This window comes from Bos javanicus, chromosome 11, assembly GCF_032452875.1.
Source record: "Bos javanicus breed banteng chromosome 11, ARS-OSU_banteng_1.0, whole genome shotgun sequence".
Classification (NCBI taxonomy): Eukaryota; Metazoa; Chordata; class Mammalia; order Artiodactyla; family Bovidae; genus Bos; species Bos javanicus.
Window position 1 is genome coordinate 106,834,760 of NC_083878.1, and position 19,290 is coordinate 106,854,049.

General features: G+C 39.0%; 2 pseudogenes; one reads left to right on the forward strand and one right to left on the reverse strand.

Moving 5' to 3' along the window:
- The first annotated feature begins 4,641 nt into the window (after positions 1 to 4,641).
- On the forward strand, positions 4,642 to 6,539 carry LOC133257854 (olfactory receptor 5M9-like; annotated as a pseudogene).
- A 1,700-nt stretch (positions 6,540 to 8,239) lies between these two features.
- On the reverse strand, positions 8,240 to 12,512 carry LOC133256636 (olfactory receptor 8U3-like; annotated as a pseudogene).
- Positions 12,513 to 19,290: the final 6,778 nt, after the last annotated feature.

A 19,290-nucleotide genomic window follows, 5' to 3' on the forward strand; every position in this document is an offset into this window, starting at 1 on the left:
CCCCTACTATCCATATTTTGTGGAGAAACTGAACCTCAGAATTATTTTACACAGTTTTTTTTTTTTTTTTAATATTTTACCCTTCAACACAGAAATAATACTGATCACAATCACAAATAGGTGGTGAGATCTTGTGAACTGTTGATAGGTGAAAATTCATGGCTCATTTCAATTTTTTGACTGCCTCATCAGAGACAGGCATTGTGCTAAGAATTTCCCAATGTTGTCTGCGATCCGCATACCTCACTGTGAGACAGCACTTTCCTTTTTCTACAGATGAACTTTGAAACTGAGAATCCTTACTTTTCCAAAGACAGGCAGTTAATTATGGTGCAGAGTGAAGATTTTATTTCCGATCTAACTGACATCGAAGTTGATGCTCTACTGACTCCAAAAAGAGCCTGAAAAGAGTTCACTGATAAATTGTTCTACTACAGTCAACTTCTCCACTAATGACCTCTACTTGTACTCATTCTCCCTAGATGTTTCTCTGTGATCTGTACTTTGGAGGCACCTGGGATCTCTTCAACAGCCATGAGATGCATAGGGTGTGCATTGCTGTGTTTGGCCTGAAAGATGATGCTTATTAGAACTAAAGCACAGTAGAAAAGAAGGTGACTGAGCAACATTGTATAATGCAAACCAAGAATGCTTTCCTGAGGTGCAAGATGCTTCCCTGAGGCAGATATTATACCATGTGAAGATGGGAGAGATTATACCCATGACATTAAGGATACTGGTCACATAATATTATCAGAAGACATTCTTTTGATTAACCCTCCTTAACTTACCTTACTCCTGAGATGTTTCTATAATTTTAATTATAATGTGTTTCATCATTATCTGGATAGTTCCTTGGGGAGATGCTCTCAATGTGTGCAGTGTTCAAGATTCTATTATAAATAGTGAGGAATTGTCATTGTTTTTTTGTTGCTGCTGAAGGTAGGTCTGCAAATTTTATAGTTTTTGCAATAGAGATTAATGCAGTCACATCTTTAGTTTTTAGCCCTTTTTTGAAGAAGAGACTAAGACCTTACTTGTGGACCTATTTGTTATCAGTGTTTTATTGTTGGGAATTATATACTTGGGAAATATTACTATTTATATTATTAGTTGATATAAAAATTCATTAGAATATCTTGCTGCCATAGGGACTTACAAGAACTTTTGCTCTTTAGGTTTTGCCTTTATGTCTTCTCTACAAAGACCAGTGATTTCACATTGTGTTTTAAAATGTATCTGAATGGAATTGAAAGTATGGTGTCACTGGGAATGATTGATATTCCCAGTTCAGTCACTCAGTTGTGTCCTACTCTTTGCCATCCCATGGACTGTAGCATGCCACGCTTGCCTGTCTTTCACTATATTGAAGAAATAATTATACTGTTGCTGTATCGTGTGTGTGTGTAAAATTCCTGAAAAGTTAATGAAAGTGATATTTTAAATTTCTAAATTATACATTCTATATGCTTAATTGCTTTAAAAGACGATGCACAGCTATCTAATAAAGTGGCTCTCTATGAGAAGTTACTTCGGTCATCTGGCCCTAGGACTGTGGGATCACCTAAGCTTGAGAGGCATAGATAGTGGTGGTCCAAGAACTCTGTTTTTCAGGCTCCATAGCCATGTCAAGCTCTTCTGGTTCATCAAGCATGAATTATCAAAAGGACAACTTTCCCCCTTTTTTGGACAATAATCAAACTACATATTAAATGTAGAGAAAAAGAATATTAGAAAAAGTTATCAGAGGCAGTAGTGGTATAAAGTTATTGAGTGTACCCCTAGAGTTCAGTTAATTGGTTTGCATTTCCATCTGGCCAGTTTGCAGATGTCTGATCCAAGGAGAGCCTCAGGTCTGTCAGTGAGTCAGTTTTCTCATTTTTCAGAAAGCTATGCTAATTAGAGCCTCTCTCATGGGACCTTTATTTATAAAAGATCATGTAAGGAGTCAACAAAAGGTAGCTGTTATCTCACCTTAAAACTGAGACTGCTGCCACTAGAGCAGGTTTTTAATAGAGATTTTACTAGTTATGGACACAGTAATGCATTCTACAAAGCTGATCTGGAGATCAGGATGCTTAAAAATCACGTGTGAATATCCCCGAATGTCTACAATATATAACTAATGTAGTCGGTTTGAAGTGTTCTAAAATGAATGAGACAAACTCTACTATCACAGAGCTAATGATTATGAAAAGTGGAAGAAAACCCACGTATCACACAGGAAGAGAAATTGGAGAAGTAGTATTACTTTATTATTCTTAGGTGCCTTGATGATTTTTTATATATATTTAGTTGCTGGTGTTGTTCAGTCACTAAGTCATATTTGGCTATTTGAGACTCCGTGGACTACAGCATGCCAGGCTCCTCTGTCCTTCACTATCTCCTAGAGTTTGCTCAGACTCATGTCTGAGTTGGTGATGCTATCTAACGATCTCATCCTCTTATAATTAGTTGTACCAATAATCCAAATCAAACTGTTAATTAGGCAATTATGGGTTCACCAAACAGAGGCAAGAGTTTTTATGTATGAAAATTCTTGGTCTTAGCTCTATCTCCCAGTCAAATTCAGTAACGCTCATCTGGCTTAGTTTATCCACACTTAGAAGCCAGAAGATCTATGATCATGAAAATATAGGGTACAGGTGAACCCAGACCAGAACTGAAATATCAGTGACTGTTATGTGCCCAAATCATTTTCTCTATGGTGTATTTAATTCCCATATGAATAATTTCAGGGGTAGGAAAATTGTTTACAGAGATTAATCAACTTCCAAATTGTGAGTTGCTACTAGTTGGAGGGAGCCATGATACAATCATAGAGTTTATACATTTTAAAAAATAGTTCCTCTTCCAACTTTTTGTATTTTCATTTTCTTTTTCCTCAATATTTTTACATAACTGGCTACTTGCCCGTAACTGAAAAGTCACATCCTCAAAGAGATCTTTGACCACTCTGTGTGCATCCTGCTTCTTCTTATTTCTGTGTTTATCAGCATGCTCAGTTTTTGTCTCACAGTAGTTCCATTTCCTAAATTGTCTCATTTCTGTATTTTTCATTCACTCCTTTTCAAAAAGAATCAATTATGATGCAAACCAAACTCTCGTGTAGCTTGTTCAGTTTCATATTAAAAAACTTAGACTACTACTAGATATAATGTAATAAATAATAAATATAGCAAATATATTTGACATAACACTGGTTTTGATGTTTGTAAATGAATTATTATAAGCAATTATATCTATAGTCCATTTTATGTCATAATATTCCCTTCAAGCAATGTTATTATGGGGATCTTAAATTCCTGAGATGATGTTAATCCTACAGATGCATCCCTAAGTACTCAGAGCAGTTTACTTCTCAGAAGACTTATCTGGGGAAGTGTATTGAACAGAGAAAACATTCCTTGTGGACATTTTAATTGTAATGACATTGAATTTGAAAATAAATAATTAGACATATAATGGATTATTGCTGAAAAGAAGTAGAATCTGAAATAAGACAATAATTTTAAGAGCATGGCACCTGAATTTTATTTTATACGTATATAGAATTTATCTATTGATATAATTTTGGTATGGTGATTGATCCACTTGCGGTTTACTTTTCTGAGATAACTGTTAAACTGATACAGTCTGTGTTGTTAAATACCGCTTACTTCATCCTGCAAGCAGCAGTAATCAGGCAAGTGAAATATATAGCTAAATAAAATAAAACATGACTAGGATTTTCATAAGTTGAAAGCTTTTTATATCATATGCTGGCATAGTGTAGAAAAGTATGTCAATGACTAGATTGTAAGACCAAGGTTTAAGACAATCATCCCGTAAAATTGTGAGGATAAGAAGATATCTTCTGGACTCGTGGCTCAGTGGATAAGAATATGCCTACCAATGTAGGGGACATAAGTTCGATCCCTGGTTGGAGGAAGCTTCCACATGCCATGGAGCAGCTAAGCCCGAGGGCCATGACTACTGAGCCTGCACTCTAGAACCTGTGAGCCACGGCTATTTAAGCCTGCTCACCTAGAGTCAGTGCTCCAGAACAGGAGAAGCCACTGCAGTGAGAAGCCCACACACGCCAACCAAGAGGAGCCCAAGCGCAGCCAAAAATAAACAAACAAATACATTTTTAAAAAAGGATATCTTCCAAGTCATAGGGAAATAAGTTAATATTACATGTGCATTTGTATTAGTATAGGCAATGAGAGGCAACCATCATACACACAAATAGTATTCAATGGCATTTCAGTGATTCACTCTTATTACTTCCCTGTTCAGCCCAAAGTGGTTGTCTGACCTTATTGAATATTTACATTTGGAGTCTCAAGTCATTTCCTATAAGACAATATGTTGAAATGGATTTGGTCATTCTCTGATGACTCTCAGTCTAGCTTTACTTCTATTAGCAATCTATGATGTTAGCATCACTGAAATAATTTAGCAAAAATAAGTGTCTAATACTAGTAGTATGTGAATGTAATTGTCTGTTTTAGAGTTAAGAAACTAATAAATATTGTAATAATTACCTATAAGGCCTATTAAAGGAAATAAATGTGATTATATACTCTTATATTAAACTTTGTACAAAGTCTACATTGATTTTTATATTATTTGAACTAGAATACTGATAAGCATGACTCAAAATTTTCAAGAATAAAATAAATCCATTCATTTCTTTTAATTTGTCCATAGGCACTGCAGACTGGGTCTAAGTGAAGGCGATGCCAAATTTCACAGATGTGACAGAATTTGTTCTTCTGGGGTTGACCAGTCGTCAGGAGCTTCAAGGTCTCTTTATTGTGGTGTTTCTAGTAGTTTACATGATCAGTCTGATAGGGAACATTGGTATGATTATTTTGATCAGCATCAGCCTCCAGCTTCAGAGCTCCATGTACTTTTTCTTGAGTCATTCGTCTTTTGTGGATGTGTGGTTCTCTTCCAATGTCACTCTGAAGATGCTGGAAAACTTACTATCAGACAAAACCCATTTCCTATGTGGGGTGTTTGGTGCAGTGTTACTTCTTCAGAGCCCTTGTCCATGTGGAAGTATATGTCTTGGCTGTGATGGCCTTTGATCGCTACATGGCCATCTGCAACCCTCTGCTTTATGGCAGTAAAATGTCCAGGAGTGTCTGTGCTCGTCTCATCTCAGTGACATACATCTATGGGTTCTCTGTCAGCCTAATCTGCACACTGTGGACATATGGCCTGTACTTCTGTGGAAACTTTGAAATCAACCACTTCTATTGTGCTGACCCTGCTCTTATCAAGATTGCCTGTGGAGGGGTCCACATTAAAGAATGCACCATGATTGTTATTGCTGGGATTAATTTCACATATTCCCTCTCAGTGGTTCTCGTTTCCTATACCCTCATCGTAGCGGCCGTGCTGCACAGGCGCTCTGCCAATGGCAGGAGGAAGGCATTCTCCACGTGTGGGTCCCACCTGACAGCTGTTACCATGTTTTATGGGGCTCTCCTCTTCATGTATCTCACGAGGCCCACTGAAGAGTCTGTGGAGCAGGGGAAGATGGTGGCCGTGTTTTACCCCACAGTGATTCCCATGCTGAACCCCATGATCTACAGTTTGAGGAACAAAGGTGTGAAAGAGGCGGTCAACAAAGCAATCGTCAAGGCAAACTTGAGGCAGTGAACCTGCAGCACATAATTCCGTGTATGCCACTTCCTGTTATAAATGTCCAGGCATATAAATTCCCTGTTTAAAATAGACTGTATACAGGCAACACTTAAATATACTAAGAGGTCCAGTCTAACACAGTGATGGTTTACCCCATGAACGGACTCTCAGGACTAGGCCTCCTTTATCTACATATGCAAACATACTAACCCTGACCTATTAGTGTTAGTCACAGTGTATGTAGAACTGTGCTAAGTGTAGTCATCAGATAACTCATAAACACATTTGCATAAGCACACGCTAATTTGGAGGTATCTTTGTAAGAGTTGAATATGCTTTCTTAGGATATTTTCTATATATAATTGCTTTTCACTTGTTTTATAAGTAATATATAATTTCATTAGAAAAAATTAAGACTTCATCACTTTTCCATGAATATAAAAGTTGGTGGATCCTCATTTACCAAAAAAGCTTTCAATAACATTCATACATGCATGGACTTTTGAAAACAAAAATGTATTCAGAATCTTCAACTAGTGTCATGAATCAATCAGAAGGTTAACTCTCAGTATGTATTGCTCTATAATTAACAGTATTTGTATTTCAAACAATCTGTTGACTCACCGTAATTCTACTCTTTGGTTTGGATTTTGGCTAGTTGTTTTTCTCTTCATTAATTTAAATAGGTGAAAAATTTATGACTAAAGCCTATCATGTCCTTCTCATAGTTTAAAAAGATGAAGCAATATGGATTTTTGTCATTTAAAATCTAACTTTTGATTAGAAAAATGTCCTGTTAAACATTTGATTGCTATAATGAAGGTATTGTTTGATTCCAAATTCTTGTCACTAACATTACATTCTTAGGTCTGTATTTAGCTGCTTAAGTCAAGCTTTTAATAACTAGAGTGGATCAACCAGATAAGAATCTGTAAAACCAAATGTCATTGAACTAGACATGTGTTAAAATGTGAGCAGCACAGCTCAAACTGGTATCCATTGGGATCTGAGTACACATTTACAATTCAATTTATGTTGATTGGTGTCCACTTAATCTACCTTCATTCTTAATATAAGTGGAATACATTTTTTGTCCTTGTTGACTCTTGCTAATAATACCAGCATAAAAGCAAATCAGAGCAGAAGTAATTTCTCATGAATGAGTTTATTCTTGTTTAAGGGCTAATCCAATTAAAAGGGGTGCACAACTGAACACGTGTAGAAAGACTCTGAGAAGTAACACTTACTTGTGGTAGTATCACTGGAAAGATGGATTCATTTAAGCACAGAAAGTATTGTAACTCAGGCTAACGTACTAATTGCCACAAGCCACATTCCCTCAGATTGGTTCTGAGAAAAAGCAGATGGTGGGAGGAGAGTTCTTTTTCTTAACTTTAGGTTCTGAGCAGGAAGAAAAAGTACTATTTGATTAGTATTGGAAACTACATTAACAAAGGTTTTTTTTTTTTTTAATGTTTTCAAATCACCCAAGTTTGCTTCTAACAAGTTGGTGTCAAGTATGAAACGATAGGCTGCTCAAGAAACAATCGTATTGACAGAGACCATTATAACTTGACCCTTTAAGATCACATTTTCTGTGATCCTTATGGCAGACATATTTCTCAGTGTCCATTATTTTATGTTTTATTTTATAAGTAAAACATTTGTCATCCAGCTGTTCACCACCATTCCCATTGCTCCTTGTCAGTGGGATACATAATGTTGTCAAGTCTTGTTAATGAACCATCAGTAGAAAGTGGTGCCTGAAACTTAAAGATCACCTTGTCTATGTTAAAGCCATTAGATACGGACTTTTTTCTCTTCCTTCCCACTTGAAAATGTTGCCACTGAAATGATCACTTTTTAGACAAAGATGGAAACCCCATATTGAGGGTCTAATTGCCTTTCCCAAACCCCTTAATTCATACTGCTGCCTGAGAAAGGAGTAAATTATTAAGTCACTGCATCTTGGGAGTTCACTTAGCTATAGTGCTATATTTGCTCTTATAATACTTTCCATAAACATATCCTTGGCACTTCACCTCCGCATCTTACCACTCACTAGGACAATTTTTACCTGAGAATGATCAAGTCTCTTCAGAAACTATTCTGGTATTGAGAGGAGGGCATCTTGTCTTCTGTCTTAACCAGAAGGAGAAAAACTCAAGATTCTGATTTATATTAGATATTAGGTTATATATCCTTTTGTCCTAACTACTTGATGAGTCCTTGGGCTTGTTATGACCTTTAAGAGTCCAGTTGTCACATTAACTGGTTTTGGATCCCTGCCGGGAGCCGGCATATTGCATATTGAGTGCATATTGCATATTGAGTGCAGCACTTTCCACAGCATCATCTTTCAGGATCTGGAATAGCTCAACTGGAATTCTATCACTGCCGGTAGCCAGCGTGAGGAACTCCACCCATGACAAAGGTCCTGAGGAAGGAGGCTCGGCATACGCAAAGGCGGGATCGAGCCTTAGGAGTCCCCCATCTACCCCCAAAACCAGAGTCTGCCTATTTTCTGCTTTGTGCTTTCACCTACACCTCTGACTTTATGGGGGGCTGTCCCCCACTACCTCTCTGAAAAAGAGTTAGCTTACAGCTCCAGTTAATAATTCCTGGGTGTGACAGTGTTTAACCTACAAACTCCTTTGGAAGTCCTCTAGCCTGCCTGAATAGGTTTTTCCGGCCACATGTGATTGCTCAGAGCCTCCAAACTGTGAGAGGCATGAGATGTTCGAAACTGTCTAAATACAGATTCCTTTGAGCAGTCAAAAGATTGATTAGAAATTGTATTGGTGAAGGGATTTTCACTTGTTGGGCCAATATTTGCTGCTAAGTCTCCATATCCCTTACCTGCTGTGTCCCTGGCAGTGTATTGATTAATATAATTGGTGTAAGTAGTAGCTTTAATGTTTGTAACCTGGGACCCTTGAGTTAATTCTTTTTCTTGTTATAGCCCACCACACCTTTGCTCTGTAGGAATGCAACTTTATCTAATGCTTTTGGAGGGTGGCTCCTGACCAATCACCTTTAGAGAAAAATAAGTTTTCTGAAGAAAGGGTCTTAAAATGTTAACAGGCCTCCGGGCCAGAAGATGATGCAAATCACCTAAGCTTTTGCATATGATAAGTTTGCAGGAAGAAAGCCTGGCTTACTGCATGACTCTACCCCTTCCCCCATTATCCTCTATGCATAACTTAAGGTATAAAAACTGCTTTGGAAAATAAAGTGCAGGCCTTGTTCACCGAAACTTGGTCTCACCATGTCGTTCTTTCTCTTACCTTCAGGCTGAATTATTCAGCCTCTTTTCTCCACTGAATTTCCTCACTGAGCTATCCTTATTCTATTACTCTTTATATCCTTAATTAATGTTTAATTAAGCAGTTGTTTCCTGATCCTCGCCGACGCCGTCCCTGCTTCGAATTCCCTGGATCCACCGGGGCTGGACCCCGGCAGATCCCTTTTGACCCGTCATCTGGGCCATTTCGCTAGCCTTTTTAGGTACTTACAAGTCTCTTTCTTAAGCTTAGGAAACCTCAGCTATTTTTTTTTTTTTCTTTCTGCACTGTGCTTGCAGGTATAGATAAGGTGTGTTTTCACCAGACATTTGAGCCAGCACATCTTTAACTGTCCTTACTTATTAGTGGGGCTTCCCCAATGGCTCAGCAGCAAAGAATCATCTGCAAGGCAAGAGACATGATTTCAATCCCTGGGGGAACATCCCCTGGAGAAGGAAATGGCAACCTACTCCAGTATTCTTGCCTGGAAAACCCCATGGACAGAGGAGCCTGGCGGGTTACAGTCCATAGGGTCACACAGAGTCAAACACAACTGAGCATGCACACACTTACACGCACTTATTCTGAGTGAAATTGTTCCCCCAGAACATGTGTTAAGTTCCTAACCTGAAGAACTTCAGAGTTTGGTTATAGGATCATTGGGTTATAGGGTCATTATTTGGATATAGGGTCATTGAAGATGCAATTGTTAATATGAAGTCATACTGAAGTAAGGTGGACTGTTAATCCTGTGTGAGTGATGTCCTTACAAGAATGAAGAAATCTGGACACAGATGTAGAGGGAAGATGACCATGAGAAGACAGCAGAGACTGGAAAGATGCTTACAAGACAAGGAATGCCTGGGACCATGAGCAGCTGGAGAAAACAAGGAAGGAACCTCCCCTAGAGCTTCATAGAGAGCCTGGTTCTGCCAATACCTTGACTTCAGACTTGTAGGCTCCAGAACTGTGAGAAAATAAATTTTTGTTGTTCTAAGTCAATGAGTGTGTGGTACTGGTTAATGCAGACTGATGAAACTAATATATTTCTTTACAGTAATTTTTAAAAGTTAGAACTTGGGTTTCACTTTAGTTTTTCTTAGTCTCCCAGGCTATCATCCTTTCTGCTCTAGGAGCTCTTCAAATGTATCTGAAGTTTCTTTGGTAAACGTGTGGTTTTGCAGCAACCTCCCCTGAATCCAGTGTGCTACCCAGAAGGGGCACCAGATTCCTTTTGAAAGTTTCACTGACCTTTAAACCCTTCTCACATTGCCAATCTCAGGTTCAGCCCTTACTCTGTAGTTTACCATAGAAGCTCACTGCTGTGCTTTTAACTATTTAAATTATACTTTTGGAATTATTTAAAAAATAGCAACAACAAAGATGTTCTCCTCTCTTGAGTTTTATCTTTGGCAATTGACAGTCATGATTCCCAAGATTAATTTCTCTGCAACTGTGCTCCTTGACCCCAAAAGAAGTTGATTTAAGAACTTGGAAATCAGGATTGCAATTCATTGCTTCTCTTCAGAATTTGTACAGTTTACACCCACTTAGAACACCTTGTTGCTGCTTTAATAATGGTGTTGAGGTTAGGTGAGGCATAAATTAAAATAAAGTTTAATATAAATAATTTAACATGGCAATATCGATGTCTTCACATAAATGTGAAATCTAATTTAACAATGAAGTGTTTACTAAGATAAGTTGGATAAAATAAGCTAAACTGTTTCTAAATAACGTATACAATCAATTTTTTGCCAGTATTTTCTGAAATAGCAGACTATTCAGCATATTCAGGAATGCTTTTTATTTTGCCCTATGAGAATAGCTCACAATATCACTCACATGGTAGACACCAAACATTTGAATCTGAATTAAAAAAAAAAAAATCCAGTTGATGGTTTAAGTGGGTCTTAGATTGCATCACTTTACAACCACCCCAACATAGAACAATATTCCTGACATCTGACAGCAACCACATTTTTAACTTGGTTTTAAACTACCACTTCCTGTCAAACCATTGTAATTTCTTCAAATCCCTAAAATATAAAAGGATCTTAAGTTGCTGAGGGAATATAGGGGTATGTCTGCATTTTTGTTTTGATACAGAAAAAGAGAGTATGACTTTCCAAAAGCTGACCCTGATTTCCAGATCTGCGTGTCGAAAAATGACATCTTTTCAAACAACACGAGAACCATGGAATTACCGAGAGTGACCGCCAGTGAATCCAGTGGGAGTCAGAAGCAGACAGGAATGGTTTTTAGCAGACAGGGTGCAGTTGAGGAACAGCTACTGCCTGGAATGACATGGGGATGGACAAGAAGCTTACTTTACCACCTCCCTTGTTCTGTCTCCACAATGTATAAAATAGAAGCATTTTTGAAAGCAGTGGCTAAATCTTATTATCAGTTAAATAGAAACTATCCAGGTCAAAACTGTCAAGTGTCACAGATGCGAATAGTAGCAATTTGTTAAAAATGTGCATTATAGTCTTTTAAACCTTTTATCTTACTTATAAATTATATGAAAAATAGAACACATGTGCAAAGTCATTTTGCTCATATAAAAATGGTAGAAATAAAATTAACCTATCAAAGATAATAAAAACAACATATCTGCATGTGGCATAGTTCCAAGACAGTCAGTGTTACAAGATACATTTTAATGTTTATTAGAGACAGGAAATAACATTTTCAAAGGCTTTCCTCAAGGCATTTTTTACCTCTTGGTTCCTCAGGCTGTAGATCATGGGATTCAACGTAGGAATGACTATTGTGTAGACAGAGGCCATTTGTCTGTGTCAAGGGAATGGTTTGATTTGGGCTGCAGATACATGAAGATCAGAGTCCCATAGAATATAGTGACAGCAGTCAGATGAGAACCACAGGATGAGAATGCTTTGTACCTCCCTTCTGCAGATTGGATTCTCAGGATGGCAGCCACAATGTATAGGGAAGAAATAAGGACTGTGGTCAAAGGGCTGATCATGTTGAATCCAGCAAAGATAAAAATCAAGATCTCTTTGAGGCTGGTGTCTGAGCATGCAAGGACCATCAAAGGGACATCATCACAATAGAAGTGATTAATAACATTGGGGCCATAGCAGATCAATCGAAAAGTAACAACTGTGTGGAGGAAAGCAACAGAAAAGCTGTATCAGTAAGGGCCTGCTACCAGTTGCATGCACACCTTTTGGGACATGATCACCATGTAGAGAAGAGGACTGCAGATGGCCACATAGCAGTCATAAGCCATGACTGCAAGAAGGAACGTCTCCAAAATCAAGAAGTTCAGGAAAAAGCCCAGCTGTGTGCACATGCATAGAGAGATATGGACCTGTGCTTGCTCAGGAGGGTCTCCAGGAACTTTGGGGCTATTGATGAGGAGTAACAGAAGTCTACAAAGGCCAGATTACTGAGAAAAAAGTACATGGGTGTGTAAAGGTGAGGATCCAACCGGATTAAGGAAATGATGCCAACGTTTCCCACCAGAGTTAGAGAATATACCACTAAAATGAGAAGAAAGAGAAGGATTTCACTCTCTCTCTGGACTGAAAAACCCAAAAGAATGAGTTCATCACCTGGTAATATTCTCTTCAGTCATTTGTTCTAGTCTCTGAACTGCTGAAAAGAGACAAGTTAAAGACAGATAAGTTATCAGAAGTAAGGAATTGTCATCAGATGCCAAAACGTGTGTGTTTTAACTTGAGAAAGTATTGCTCATTGAAGCAGAATAAGTCGCTCAGTCGTGTGCGACCCTTTGCGACCCCGTGGACTGTAGCTTACCAGGCTCGTCCATTCATGGAATTTTCCAGGCAAGAGTACTGGAGTGGGTTGCCATTTCCTTCTCCAGGGATCTTCCTGACCCAGGGATTGAACCCAGGTCTCCTGCATTGCAGGCAGATGCTTTACTGTCTGAGCCACCAGGGAAGTTCCCCAGAAGTTCTGAAGCACAATATCAGAACAAATAAATATATCCCCGCTCAAACTCTCCTGTCTGATTATTTATAATTTTCTGAAGCCAAAAATTGAGGTTTAATAAAAATAATGTTTATAAATATATGTAATATTTTAAGTTTAGATTATTTTTAGTCATATTAAATAATAGAATAAAGACATTTTAAAATACCCTGCTCCCATATTTACTTCTCAGTGGAGTAAAACTTTAATATGTAACATTTTATTTGTTTTAATAGGTATTTATTTTAACAAATGTTCATTATGCTAAATATAATACAAAGCTAAACAGGATATTCCATGGATAGAAAAGTGGAGGAAATTGAATATTTCTCTTTGTGAATTAGGCACATTTTGGATTCATATGTAATTTATTCATTTTCAAATACTACTTTCTAAAAGTGAAAAAGCATACTTGTAGTTAGAATACACATATGTTAAAAAGTAGAGTCCTTTATAATCATTTACTCAGTGGACTTGAGTTTGGCTTCTTTTTCCTATTTGGAACCAGTCTGTTGTTCCATGTCCAGTTCTAACTGTTTCTTCCTGACCTGCATACAGATTTCTCAAGAGGCAGGTCAGGTGGCCTGGTATTCCCATCTGCTTCAGAATTTTCCACACTTTATTGTGATCCACACAGTCAAAGGCTTTGGCATAGTCAATAAAGCAGAAATAGATGTTTCTCTGGAACTCTCTTGATCCAGTGGATGTTGGCAATTTGATCTGTGGTTCCTCTGCCTTTTCTAAATCCAGCTTGAACATCTGGAAGTTCACGGTTCATGTATTGCTGAAGCCTGGCTTGGAGAATTTTGAGCATTACTTTACTAGCGTGTGAGATGAGTGCAACTGTGAGGCAGTTTGAACATTCTTTGTCATTGCCTTTTTTTGGGACTGGAATGAAAACTGACCTTACAACCTAGAGGTTTTCAATTGCAAATGCTAAAAGAACCAGCTTTGCAGTTTCCAAGGAAAAAAAGTTTCATTTTAAGCAATTTTCTCTGAAATCCAAGGAATATCATGGCCATCCTGCATCAAAAAGTCATGTTTCCTTTATGTACTCATAGTTTCATGCCTAAATTATAGACCAAATAATGCTCAAATTGACTCTGATATCAGGGGCAGATCAGCTGATAAAAAGCTTGGATTGTTCCTCTGGAGGGAAGTGAAACCTTGGTCCCATCAGAAGAATCTGAGGGTTTAAGGGAATTTGCAGGAGTGGGGAAAGCTTGGTCCAACCTACATGTACCATAATCTTAAATAATGCTTATTTACTTTACTGAAGTAAAAAAAAATTATAAAAACAAATATAAATCACTGAAAGGTAAAGAAATTCATAATATGTGATTGAAAGCTTCATTCTAAGCAAACTGTGTTCTCTTAACCTAGAGAGTAGACTAAATTCCAGTCTGACCAGCTTACCAGATAACAAACAAACAAAAAAATTGTTTATGGGTAAGCTTAGAAAAGTCTTTTCCATATATCTTGAAGGAGCAGTATTTTTGCAAAGGCATCAGTGTGAAACCATAGAAGGCATGCTTAAAACCTGATTGAATTGAAATTGACAAAGTAATCTGGTCACTGCTGTAACCTGAAACACTTGAATATGATAACTAGGATTATAACTGACAGCATTTTACCAGAACATATCAGGCTTTCATGAATGTCACATAATTTCTAGGATATCTATATTAGTATCATCAACCATACAATATAACTTGAGAAGATTCATCACTCTTTCTGACAACACTTCCCATGTAATTTAACACGTCCAATGAACTCAGGTAGTTTAATATCTCTCTTTGGGATGTCTCAGGGGCCCTCTGAAGCACCCCAAAGTTAGCTCGACGTCAAATGATTTCTTTGCTTTACCTCTTCTGTATATTTACCTGAGATCTAATCTTTACTATTTTCACTCCTTCTTCTAGCTTTGAGTTTGGTCTGCGCTCCCCTTTCTGCCTAGGGTAAAGATAGGTTGCTTATTCGAGCTTTCTTTTTAATGGATGCATTCACAGCTTTACATTTCATTGTTGGTGATGTTTTTCCAGAATCCAATACATTACTGCAGCTTCCTAAGTCCATACCTAGGATTTGTTGGCATAAAGTTCAACCAGGAAATGTGAAATTCATGAAAATCTGATATGTCCTGGTAAAATGTTGTCACATAATTTCTAGGATATCTATATTAGTAACATTAACCATACACTATAACCTGACAAGATTCAATTTTAAACAAAAGTTACTTCAAACAGGTCAACAAAAGTAACAAATCTTTAGCTATACTGACTAAGAAAAAAGACAACTAAAATCAGCAACAAAGAGGAAACATAACTGCTGATATGAGAAAACAGCACAGTAAGGGAGAGCTCTGAGCAGCTGAGCACTGTGAGATGGGATAACCTGATGAAATTCTGTTATTTAAGCCTCAGTCTGTGGTATTTTATTCTGGCAACCCTAGCAAACTAGCATAGCTTTATCCTCTTTCTTGCAAATAAAAGTTATGAAAATAGTGCCAAAACCCACAAAGTATATAAAGTATCCGAAAGGAGGAAAAAAGAAAAGGATGAACTACCTAGGGTGTTGGTATGTTCTGCTGACCGTTGGGCAGTGCTGACCGTTGGGCAGTGCTGACCGTTGGGCAGTGCCGGGCCCAGGCCAAGTGCTTGAGACAGAGATGGTTGTAGTGGGAGTGGACGTGGTGCCCAGCGGTCAAGACTGTCTGCTTTAGCTGCAGATCGTTCCCCTTCCTCAACTCAGTAAACACCCGCCGTGGTCGCTGGGTGGGGACAAAGGTCTGCAGAGGTGACACTGTCAAAGACATTGTTGACTCTCCTTGGACATGGATCCGCATGGCCTTCAGCCTGCCCCTGTCCTCTCTGCTGATGTGCCCTGAGCCCCTCCTGGGCACAAGCCTCACCAGGGGCTGGGAACACAACCAGAGGCGACTGCCCAGCCTGCACCACAGGCCCTGGCCTGGTAGGGAGGTGGCATGAGCTGGGTGAGTGCTCCACAGGGTGCTGGCCGGGGTCTCGTCTACCCGGCAGCTGTGAGTCAAAGGCGGGAGTAGCTTTTTCTTTGTTTCTTACCAAAGTTAAAATAAAAACATCCAAACCACCAGCCTTGGTGTACTCCTTTCCCTATTTGGAACCATGTATTGTTGTTCCATGTCCAGTTTTAACTGTTGCTTCCTACAGGTTTCTCAAGAGGCAGGTCAGGTGGCCTGGTATTCCCATCTCTTTCAGAATTTTCCACAGTTTGTTGTGATCCACACAGTCAAAGGCTTTGGCATAGTCAATAAAGCAGAAATAGATGTTTTTCTGGAACTCTCTTGCTTTTTTGATGATCCAGTGGATGTTGGCCATTTGATCTCTGGTTCCTCCAGCCCAGCATTTCTCATGATGTACTCTGCATATAAGTTAAATAAGCAGGGTGACAATATACAGTAAGTCAAGGCACCAGCAAGATCACAGGATCTGCAATCAACAGGGATCTTAATGGTACCAGAGAGCCTTTTTTTGCCGTGCTGCAGGAGGTGCATGCTGCTACTTTATTCTTGCCACCCTGGAGTTGCAGCTTCTTAAGTCCCTACCTAGGATTTGTTGGCATAAAGTTCAACCAGGAAAAACAGAAAACAAAATCTGTTTTAGTGTGTCTCTTGATATTTGGTTTTGTTTTACATTTGCAAGAGCAAAACACAGAAAATGAAGCAAAAGGTACTTTCAAACATATGTGGTTACCTGATTTAGAATTACTGATTCAAAGAGTGTCTGTAAAAATAAAATGTGACTTCCACTCCCAGCTTTAAGAGAAACAGCATCTGAACTTCCTCACCTGGCACTGGTAATTAGAAAGCTGAACAAAATACTGGGAACAACTGTTTTCAGGTCCTGGACAGCAGGCCATGCAGGACTAAGTTCCTAGAGTGAAGATGGATACACACATCCATCTGAAGACTCCTGGCTGTCTGCCTTCAGGCAATTTCCATGTTGCAGGTACAGGGAGGGGAACCCAGATGCAGCCCAGCAAAGCCCTGATCTGAGAACACAGGTGAGCCAGGGAGGCGCAGCAGGTGATATGTGTGGGGCAGGGCATCCAAAAGAGAGCTACTCAGACAGAAAGAATGATTCCAAGTGCCTAATGAGCCTGCTGAGTCTCTGTCATCTGATCACACATGGGTTGGCTTCTCTAAAATGTCTATTCATGAGTCTTTTCTGGTTGTAATGTTGTCTATTTTTTTTTTTTTCCTATAGATCTGTTATTATTTGCTTAAAATACTTAGGTGATCCAATGTTGTTTTATATATTTGCATATGTATGTGTGTGTGTGTGTGTATAGTTTTTGATGTATTAACCCTTTGTCATACAATGGCCTCCTTTGATGTTTGTTATCATTTTTTCTTAAAGTCTATTTTGTCTGATATAAGAATTACTATGCCCCCTTTCTTTCTGTTTTCATTCCTGTCAAATACCTTTATCTATCCCCTCACTTTGAGCCTTTGTGTATCCTTAAAGCTGAAGTGAGTTTCTTGTAGACAGCATATACTTGGGTCTTTTTTTTTTTTTTTTTAAAGCATCTGTGTCTTCTTATTGGTGAACCCACTCTATTTGCATTTAGACTGGGTATTGATATGTAAGAACTGACTCCTGCCATCTGAGTGATTGCTTTCTGGTTGTTTTTTGTCTCCACTGATTCCTTTTCCCTTTGTTTCTGCCTACTTTTGTAAATTGGTGGCTTTTCATTGGGGTATTGTTTCCCCTTTCTATATTCCTTGCATCTACTCTAGATTTTTACTGTGGTTACCATGGAGCTTACATTAAAATTTTATACCTAAAACAGTTTGTCTTGTGCTGATTGCAACCTGGCTTTTTTAGCCAATAAAGTGGCTCCGCCATGTAACTCTTCCTCTGCAATGTTCTGATGTTCCAGTTCTCTCTGATGCTGTGTGTTTGGTGATAAGGTGTATTAGCTGTAGTTACTTTCAGTCATCCTTTCCTTGAGCCTTTATACTTGAAATTGTTAATATACCATTCTTCTAAGTAACTGGAATTAACTAAATCTGACTATACATTTTTACCTGACCTAGTGTGTTATATACTTTTGTGTGTGTTCATGTGTTACTTTGCGTCTTTTTTATTCTGCTTGAACTTCTTCAGCATTCTTTGCAAGGCAGGTCTGGTGGTGATGAACTCCCTCAGCTTTTCTTTAGGAAAACCTTTATTTTCCCTTCGTATTTGAAGGATAAGTTTGGTGAATAGAGTTTTCCTGGTTGGCAATTTTTATTGCTCTGCCCTCTGAATATTTCATTTTACTCTCTCCTGGCCTGTAGTTTTCTTCTGAGAAATCCCCTGATAGCCTCATGGGGTTTCCTGTGTCAGTTATAGTCACGCCTGTAAGTAAATCAGACATTCCTATTATAGATAGGAAAATTTAATCAGTATTTTGTAACAACAGTAAGGAAAATTGTCATGGTCTGGGCACTGGTTGGAAAAGAATTTCCTGACATGAGACAGAGTGAGAGGGAAATAAAATTTATTAGCGTGGGAGACGCTATTAGAACAGCAGGCCAGCTCAAGAGAGAACCATCTTTAAACAGGGGCTCTTAGTCCAATTTCATAACCAGGGTACAGGGAGCAGGTAGGGGTCTTGCGGGTCATTGCTGATTGGATGAGAAGTGGGGGCGCGGAGAGTAAGGCAAAGACCTTCTCCTTATGGGCTAGTAGGGGAGACAGGTTGTACTGCTCAGGAGGACCTGAAATCTGTTAGTAGTTACACCATGGGGGAGGGAAGGACGATCAGGGTCTGGTTCTCCGTTCCTGACTTCCCTTCCTCCTTGGTTTTCTCTGCTCTTCCGTCCTTGGGTCTCCACCTTCCGCCCTCTCTTTATTTTTAGGGCCAATTCTTTGGCCCCTTTTGATACCCTGCTCAGATCTATCTACCTATTTCCCTTCTCAGGCATTTGGGAACCCGGTCTCAGGGGAAAGGGGCGATGACCACTCTGGCTTCTTCAGGCTGCAGGGGCGTCGTGGGGCTCTAGGTTCCCTTTGCCTGCTCTCTGCCAGGATGCATTTACAGAAGGAGATGAGAGTCCGAGTCCATGGAACGATAAGGCAACTTGTTTCAGCGTTGTCTGGGTGTTGGCCAGGGAATATTCTTGTCAAACTATCACTTGGAGGTTTGTTGTATTCTAGAAGAAACAAACTTAACAAGAAAGTTAAAGATACATGGGCCAAAGATTGAGAGAAGCAGGAAGCTCCCGAGGAGCTAGCCAGGAGAACCAGGACTAGACATTGGGTCATGACATTAGTGTTTCTCTGGGTGCAAGAAGAGGCGAGAAGCTGGGCTCATAAAAACCTTTACCTGAAAGCATCCGACTCCCTGAAGGCCGGTTCTTCTGGGTTTTTCCCAGAGCACA